Genomic DNA, 6937 nt, shown 5'->3' on the forward strand with positions numbered 1-6937 from the left:
AGTTCGCTGGGTCCGCGGATGAAGACCCCTTGAAGCATATGGAAACTTTCACAGACTATTGCTGTTCCATACCTATACCGGCTGGGGTAACTCAAGATGAAGTGAAGGGGTTTATGTTCTTGTACTCCTTGAAGGATTCGGCGCGAGATTGGTACCGCTACCTCGATAGGGTAGCAGCTGGAGTCACGGATTGGACATCTTTAGCATTAGCCTTCTACAAGAAGTACTTCCCACTTTCAAAGACTGATGCCTTGAAGGGTAAAATCACGAGTTTTCAGCAAGGAGCCGACGAAGATTTTTGTGAAGCATGGGGACGTTTCAAAAGTTTGGTCCGAGCTGTCCCTCATCATGGTTTCTAGCAATGGTATCTTTGCAACCTATTTAACAATGCTTTATATGATGATTACAAGGTCATCTTGGATGCAGCTGCTAATGGTAGGTTCCAAAATAATACCGGTCAAAGTAAAGGTTGGAACACTATTGAGGAGATGGCAGTCCATAGAGCTGAGTTTGGAAGTTCACGTGGAAATTCGCGAAAGCAAAGTGATGAAATGAGTGCCGTTGTGACACTTATTACTTCTATTACTGACCGTCTCGAGAGGCTCGAGGCCTCTGAAGCTTCCAAGGAAAGAATTGAAATGCCTACCCATAATTCAGACGAGACCGAAAAGTTGAGAGAAATGGTTCAACTTCTCTTGGTTCAAGTGGCAAATATGGAAGCAGCCGGGATTGAGTCCTCAAAGAATTTCGTGAAGCAATTGGAGAATATTGAGGCTAAACAAGTTGCTAATTCTTCAAACAAATGTGAAGGACCAATTGAGACGATCAACGCCATCAACCTCAGAAGCGGCCTCTCTTATGAAAGTCCCGACAAGCTAGAAGAAGACTCGGGAAATGACAAAGAAGCTAGTTCAGTTTATGGCGAAAAAACGCGCTTAACTGCCAGTAATCCTGGTCGATCGACCAACATTCTCAGTCGATCGACTGAGGTGTCAGATAAAATAGTTTCTGATCAGAAACTATTCACACCCAGCCCTAGTGGTCGATCGACCAACCTCACCAGTCGATCGACTGAATCACCTGACGAACTCAATTCTGAACAGGAACTGTTCATGCCCAGCCAAGTTGGTCGATCGACCACTAATATCAGTCGATCGACTGACCTCCCAGTACAGGACGCAATTCCATCAACTAGTTTGCATGATTCTTCACTTATTTATGATTTGACGGAGGTTTTAAACTTACGGAAGCCGAAGGTTACTGATCCTACGGCCAGTGTTGCAGTCCCGTATCCGGAGCGTTTGAAGAATAAAAAGCTGGAGCGCAAGTTTGGTAAGTTTTTGGAGATGGTCCAAAATCTCGAGGTAACAGTTCCGTTTACTGATTTAATTACCCAGGTACCCTCTTACGCTAAATTTATGAAAGATATTTTAAATTGTAAGAGAAATTTTCCCGATGATGGTAATGTTGCTTTTGTGGAGGAGTGTAATGCTCTTTCGCAAGTTAATGTGCCACCCAAATTAAAGGACCCGGGTAGTTTCTCAATTCCTTGCACTATAGGTAACCACGTAATTGGAAAGGCCCTTTGTGACTTAGGGGCCAGTGTCAGTGTCATGCCGTATTCTGTTTGCGAAAGGTTAAACATTGGTAGACTTAAGGTGACTGATATTACCGTTCAAATGGCAAATAGATCGACTCAGAGACTTATAGGTGTTCTAGAGGATGTACCCGTTCGAGTGGGTAAGTTTTTTATTCCTGTCGATTTCGTTGTTTTGGACATTGCAGAGGACAGTCAGATACCTATTATTTTAGGCAGACCGTTTTTACATACAGCCGGGGCTGTAATAGATGTCAAACGCGGAACCATCACCTTAGAGGTAGGGGATGACACCATTGAGTTCAGTCTTGCTCACAAGGCGATTGCTGACGATGATACGTGTTATTCCATTGATATTGTTGACAGGGCTGTTACTTGCAATTGGAGGGAATCCTTAGCCAAGGATCCCTTAGCTGATCTAACCCGTTTAGATGAGTGTGCAGGTAATACAGTGGAGAATGCTGAGGAGCCAGATGCTTTGGTGGCCTCGATGGAGATCTACGAGCTCAATGAGGAAGAAGATGAGAAGCTTTTAAGCTTGGCCAATGAAAACTTGGTCAACACTTGCTACACCATTGAAGCTGATTCTGTCTATGCTGTAGAGGTAAAAGTGCCGGAGCGTAAGCCACTTCCTCCTAATCTTAAGTATGTTTTTCTAGATGATACGGAGCAGTACCCGGCTATTGTTAGCTCTAAGCTTAATGATGACCAGCTTTCAGCTTTGATGTGTGTGCTTAAGAAAAACAGGAAGGCTTTGGGTTACTCTTTGGATGAAATTAAGGGCATCAGCCCTGATGTTTGTATGCACAGGATAGAGCTGGAAGAAGGCCACAAGCCTTACAGACAGGGTCAACGCAAGTTGAACCCGAAGATGCAGGAAGTTGTTATGGCTGAGGTGATGAAACTACTTGATGCAGGTATTATTTATACAGTTGGCAACTCCAAGTGGGTTAGCTTGATTCAGAGTAGTCCCGAAGAAAGGAGGGACTACCGTGGTTAAAAATGATAAAAATGAATTAATACCAACTCGAGTAGTAACAGGGTGGCGGATGTGCATTGATTATAGACAGTTGAATGCCGCCACCAAGAAAGACCATTTCCCCCTCCCTTTTGTTGACCAAATGACTGAAAGACTTCCTTCTAACAAATTTTTCTGTTTTTTAGACGGATATTCAGGGTTCTTTCAGATCCCTATTCATCCGGACGATTAGAGTAAGACCACTTTTACCTGTCCACAGGGTGTTTTTACATACCGTAGAATGCCTTTCGGATTGTGTAACGCCCCTGCTACCTTTCAGAGGTGCATGATGGGGATTTTTTCTGATTATATAGAGAATATTATGGAAGTATTCATGGATGATTTCTCAGTTTATGGTAGTGACTTTGATCGTTGTTTAGCTAATCTTGATAAAGTCATGCAGCGTTGTATAGATGCTAATCTTGTTTTAAACTGGGAAAAGTGTCAGTTTATGGTCAATGAGGGAGTTGTGTTAGGGCATCTGATTTCTGATAAAGGTATACATGTTGATAAGGCAAAGGTGCAGGTGATTGAGCAATTGCCTCCTCCCGTGAATGTTAAAGGAGTGAGGAGTTTCCTTGGTCACGCTGGTTTTTACCGGCGTTTCATTAAGGATTTTTCAAAAATTGCTAAACCACTTACACAATTGCTCCTTAAGGATGTTGTCTTTGAATTTACTGATGAGTGCCATGTCTCTTTTAACAGGTTAAAGGAGGCCCTAGTTTCTGCGCCAATCATTCAGCCGCCTGATTGGGACCTCCCATTTGAGATCATGTGTGATGCCAGCGATTATGCGATCGGTGCAGTTCTGGGACAGCGAAAGAATAAAGCTTTGAATGCCATATACTATGCGAGCCGAACTCTGGATGAGGCTCAAGTCAACTATTTTACCACTGAGAAAGAGTTTCTAGCTGTTGTTTTTGCCTTAGACAAATTTCGGTCTTATTTGTTAGGTTCTAAGTTTATTGTTTATACTGACCATGCAGCGTTGAAGACTCTCTTTATTAAGAAAGATGCGAAGCCGAGGCTTTTGAGGTGGATACTCCTTTTGCTGGAGTTTGATTTGCAGATCAAAGATAAGAAAGGAGCAGAGAATGTGGTAGCTGACCACTTATCTCGTCTGCAGCTGACAGAAAGGGAGGATTCGTTGCCTATTAATGATTCTTTTCCTGATGAGAGTCTGTTAGCTATTACTACTTCAGGGTCTTATCCACCTCCGTGGTTTGATGATTTTGCTAACTTTCTTTGTGGACGGGTAGGATACCACCCGAGCTTTCATGGCAGCAGAAGAAGCGGTTTGCTTATGATGCTAGACAATATTTTTGGGATGATCCTTATGTTTTCAAGGAATGCGCAGACGGTCTCATCCGGAGATGCGTACCTCAATGGGAGGTGAAGGATATCCTAGAGGCTTTCCACTCTTCTGCTTATGGTGGTCATCACGGTCCGTCCAGGACCGTAGCTAAGGTACTCCAATCTGGTTTCTATTGGCCAACTTTGCATGCAGATTGTCGCAATTTTGTTGCTGAGTGCGATGCTTGTCAAAGATCGGGGAATATTTCCAAAAGACATGAGATGCCACAGGTAGGCATTCTTAAGGTTGAGATTTTCGATGTCTGGGGCATTGATTATCAAGGACCTTTTCCGAGCAGTCAAGGTAATAAATATATCCTTGTAGCTGTAGATTATGTATCCAAATGGGTGGAAGCTATTGCTACTCCCCATTGCGATGCAAAAGCCGTGATTAAACTGTTTAAAAAGATCATTTTCCTTCGTTTTGGTGTCCCTCGGGTTGTCATTAGCGATGGGGGAATGCATTTTAAAGAGAAACAACTTAGTGCTTTATTGACTAAATTCGGTGTCCAACATCGTAGAGGTTTGGGGTATCATCCCCAAACTAGTGGTCAGGTTGAGGTTTCTAACAGAGAATTGAAAGAAGTCTTAGCTAAAGTTGTTTCTAAATCACGGAAGGATTAGAGTCTTAAGTTAGATGATGTCTTATGGGCTTATAGAACTGCGTTTAAAACGCCAATCGGGATGTCACCATACCGATTGATTTATGGTAAGACATGTCATTTACCTGTTGAGTTAGAGCGTAAGTCTTGGTGGGCTATTTGTGATTTGAATTTGGATCCTAACCTCTCTCGTGAGAAACGCATGACACAATTTGAATGAGCTAGAGGAATTTAGGCTGCTGGCCTATGACAATGCAAGGATCTACAAGGAGAAATCAAAGCGCTGGCACGACAAGAGAATCATCAAGCGCGAGTTCCATATTGGCGATAAGGTACTTCTTTTTAATGCTCGTATCCGTCTATTTCCCAAGTGAAATCCAGTGGACCGCCCCTATACGGTCACAGCTGTCACAAAGTTCGGATCAGTTGAATTGGAGACCTCTGCTCGAGAAAGGTTCAAGGTTAATGGCCAATATGTGAAGCACTATCATGGATCAGATGCATATGTTGGGAAAGTCGAGGTTTTGTACTTCGACCCGCTATCCGATGAAGAAAAGTGAGGTAAAAAGGTCGTGCGGGACTCGTTAAACCAGCCGCTTAATCGGGAGGCAACCAGGTTGTAATTTTTGTAATTTAGGATTTCTATTTTGTTATTTCATTCAACTTGCATTTTTGATTTTCTTTTTGGTTTTATTTAATTTCTTTAAATTCGCAATTTCTTGGTTTGGAAAATTGTACGCCTTTGATAATTTTTGCAGGAATTTATTTTATGCAAAGTGCGTAAGTGGTTTACTGGATGTTGTGTGAGAAAGACAGGAAATTAAGTTGGCAAATGAATTTTTTGACGAATTAAAGTCTAAATGCCAGCGTTTGCAGTCGATCGACCAGGCCATTCAGTCGATCGACTGACGAGGAGAGTCCAGAAGCTACTGTGCAGGGATTTTGGTCGATCGACCGAGTAAAGTGGTCGATTGACCACGTCGCGGGATCAGAACACAACAATAAGGGAAGTCTTCACTCTTATTCTTTTATTCTTTCATTTTCCCAAAAATCAGAAAATCCCTTATTCCCTTCTTCTACCTCGCGATTTTCCTGCCATTTCCGCCCTAATCTCTTCTTTTCTAGCTCTAATCTTCAAGTAAATCTTCAAGGTATGTTTCTAATCTCATTTCCATGCTCTACTTTCGATTTTATTGCGGTTTTTATGCGTAATTTTCGAGTTATTTGCATTTGAGATGGAAAAATCGAATTGGGGGAATTGCTTTTTGAGATTGATTTCTTGTCTTTCCTATGTTTTAATCGATTGTTCTACCCTTTTCCCTTGATTTTCGACACCAGCTAGCAGCGAGGAGGCGATTAAATCCGCTTTCCCCGAAATCTCGAAACCCTAATTTGCTTTTCAGTTCGGATTTTGTTTCGGGTTTCCTTTAAGTGACATTGTTTGGGGATTTCTTGTTGCTAATGAGTTAATTGCAGGTAACAAAAATGACAAAAGGGAAAGAGCACATGTACGAGGGACAATCGAGCCAAGGAGCTGCCAAGCGGCAACGCGGACCGCCACTGATGATAGAGGCCACCACGGATAGTCTACCTGACTATCCGTAGGTTATCTTTGCTAATTCTACGCAACGTGCTAAGTTCTCTCTGTTTGTTTCGAAGAAGAAGGTCACAACTACCCGATTTCTCCATAAAGATACTTTGGAGAAATTAGGCTGTTATGAGTCGGTTGTGTCCCTGCTAAATGGGACGGGTATGACAGGTTTAGTGGACATGGCTGAGTTCACGTATTACGTTTTGACCCTTGAATTCTTTTCGTCTTTTGCTTTCAACTCGAAAGTTTTCGAGGCTGATCAGACCAAACCCTGCATTTCCTTTCGACTTTTCAATGTCAATTACTCTCTGACACTTGCTGATTTTGCGGGTTTTCTGGGTCTTTACTTCGAGGGCAGAACCTCGGACACCTCTGATACTCATCGAGTCATGTGGTCTTGTATCAGTGATTTTTACGGGTCAAAAAGGACGGGCACTTTCGTCCACTTGCCCCCTCTTCGTTATTTTTTACGGCTAATGGGTAATACCATTTTTTGCCGTAAAGAGTCTAATAATATGAATAATATTGAGCTTTCAATTTTGGCGGGCTATCTGAACGTTGAGCGTCGGACAGCCCGTATCTATAACATTGCCTACTTGACTGCCGCTCACTTTCAGACTGTAAGTGAGGGCACCTTGACCACCATTGCCTGTGGCGGATTGGTGACACGTATCGCCAACCGCCTTGTTCTACTTTTCCCTCGACAGGAGGACCCCATCGACCCTGACCTGCGTTTCATGGACCTCTCTTACGCGAGGGGTGTCTATTGGGTCGAT

At 42.9% G+C, this 6937-nt stretch overlaps 1 non-coding gene across 1 annotated transcript; it reads right to left on the reverse strand.

The window, feature by feature from the left end:
- Positions 1 to 246: 246 nt before the first annotated feature.
- LOC141625507 (small nucleolar RNA R71) lies at positions 247 to 355 on the reverse strand. The gene has a single exon (XR_012535286.1). It is a non-coding gene; the product is annotated as a small nucleolar RNA R71 (small nucleolar RNA).
- Between the last annotated feature and the right edge of the window lie 6582 nt (positions 356 to 6937).

This window comes from Silene latifolia, chromosome X, assembly GCF_048544455.1.
Source record: "Silene latifolia isolate original U9 population chromosome X, ASM4854445v1, whole genome shotgun sequence".
NCBI classification, from domain to species: domain Eukaryota; kingdom Viridiplantae; phylum Streptophyta; class Magnoliopsida; order Caryophyllales; family Caryophyllaceae; genus Silene; species Silene latifolia.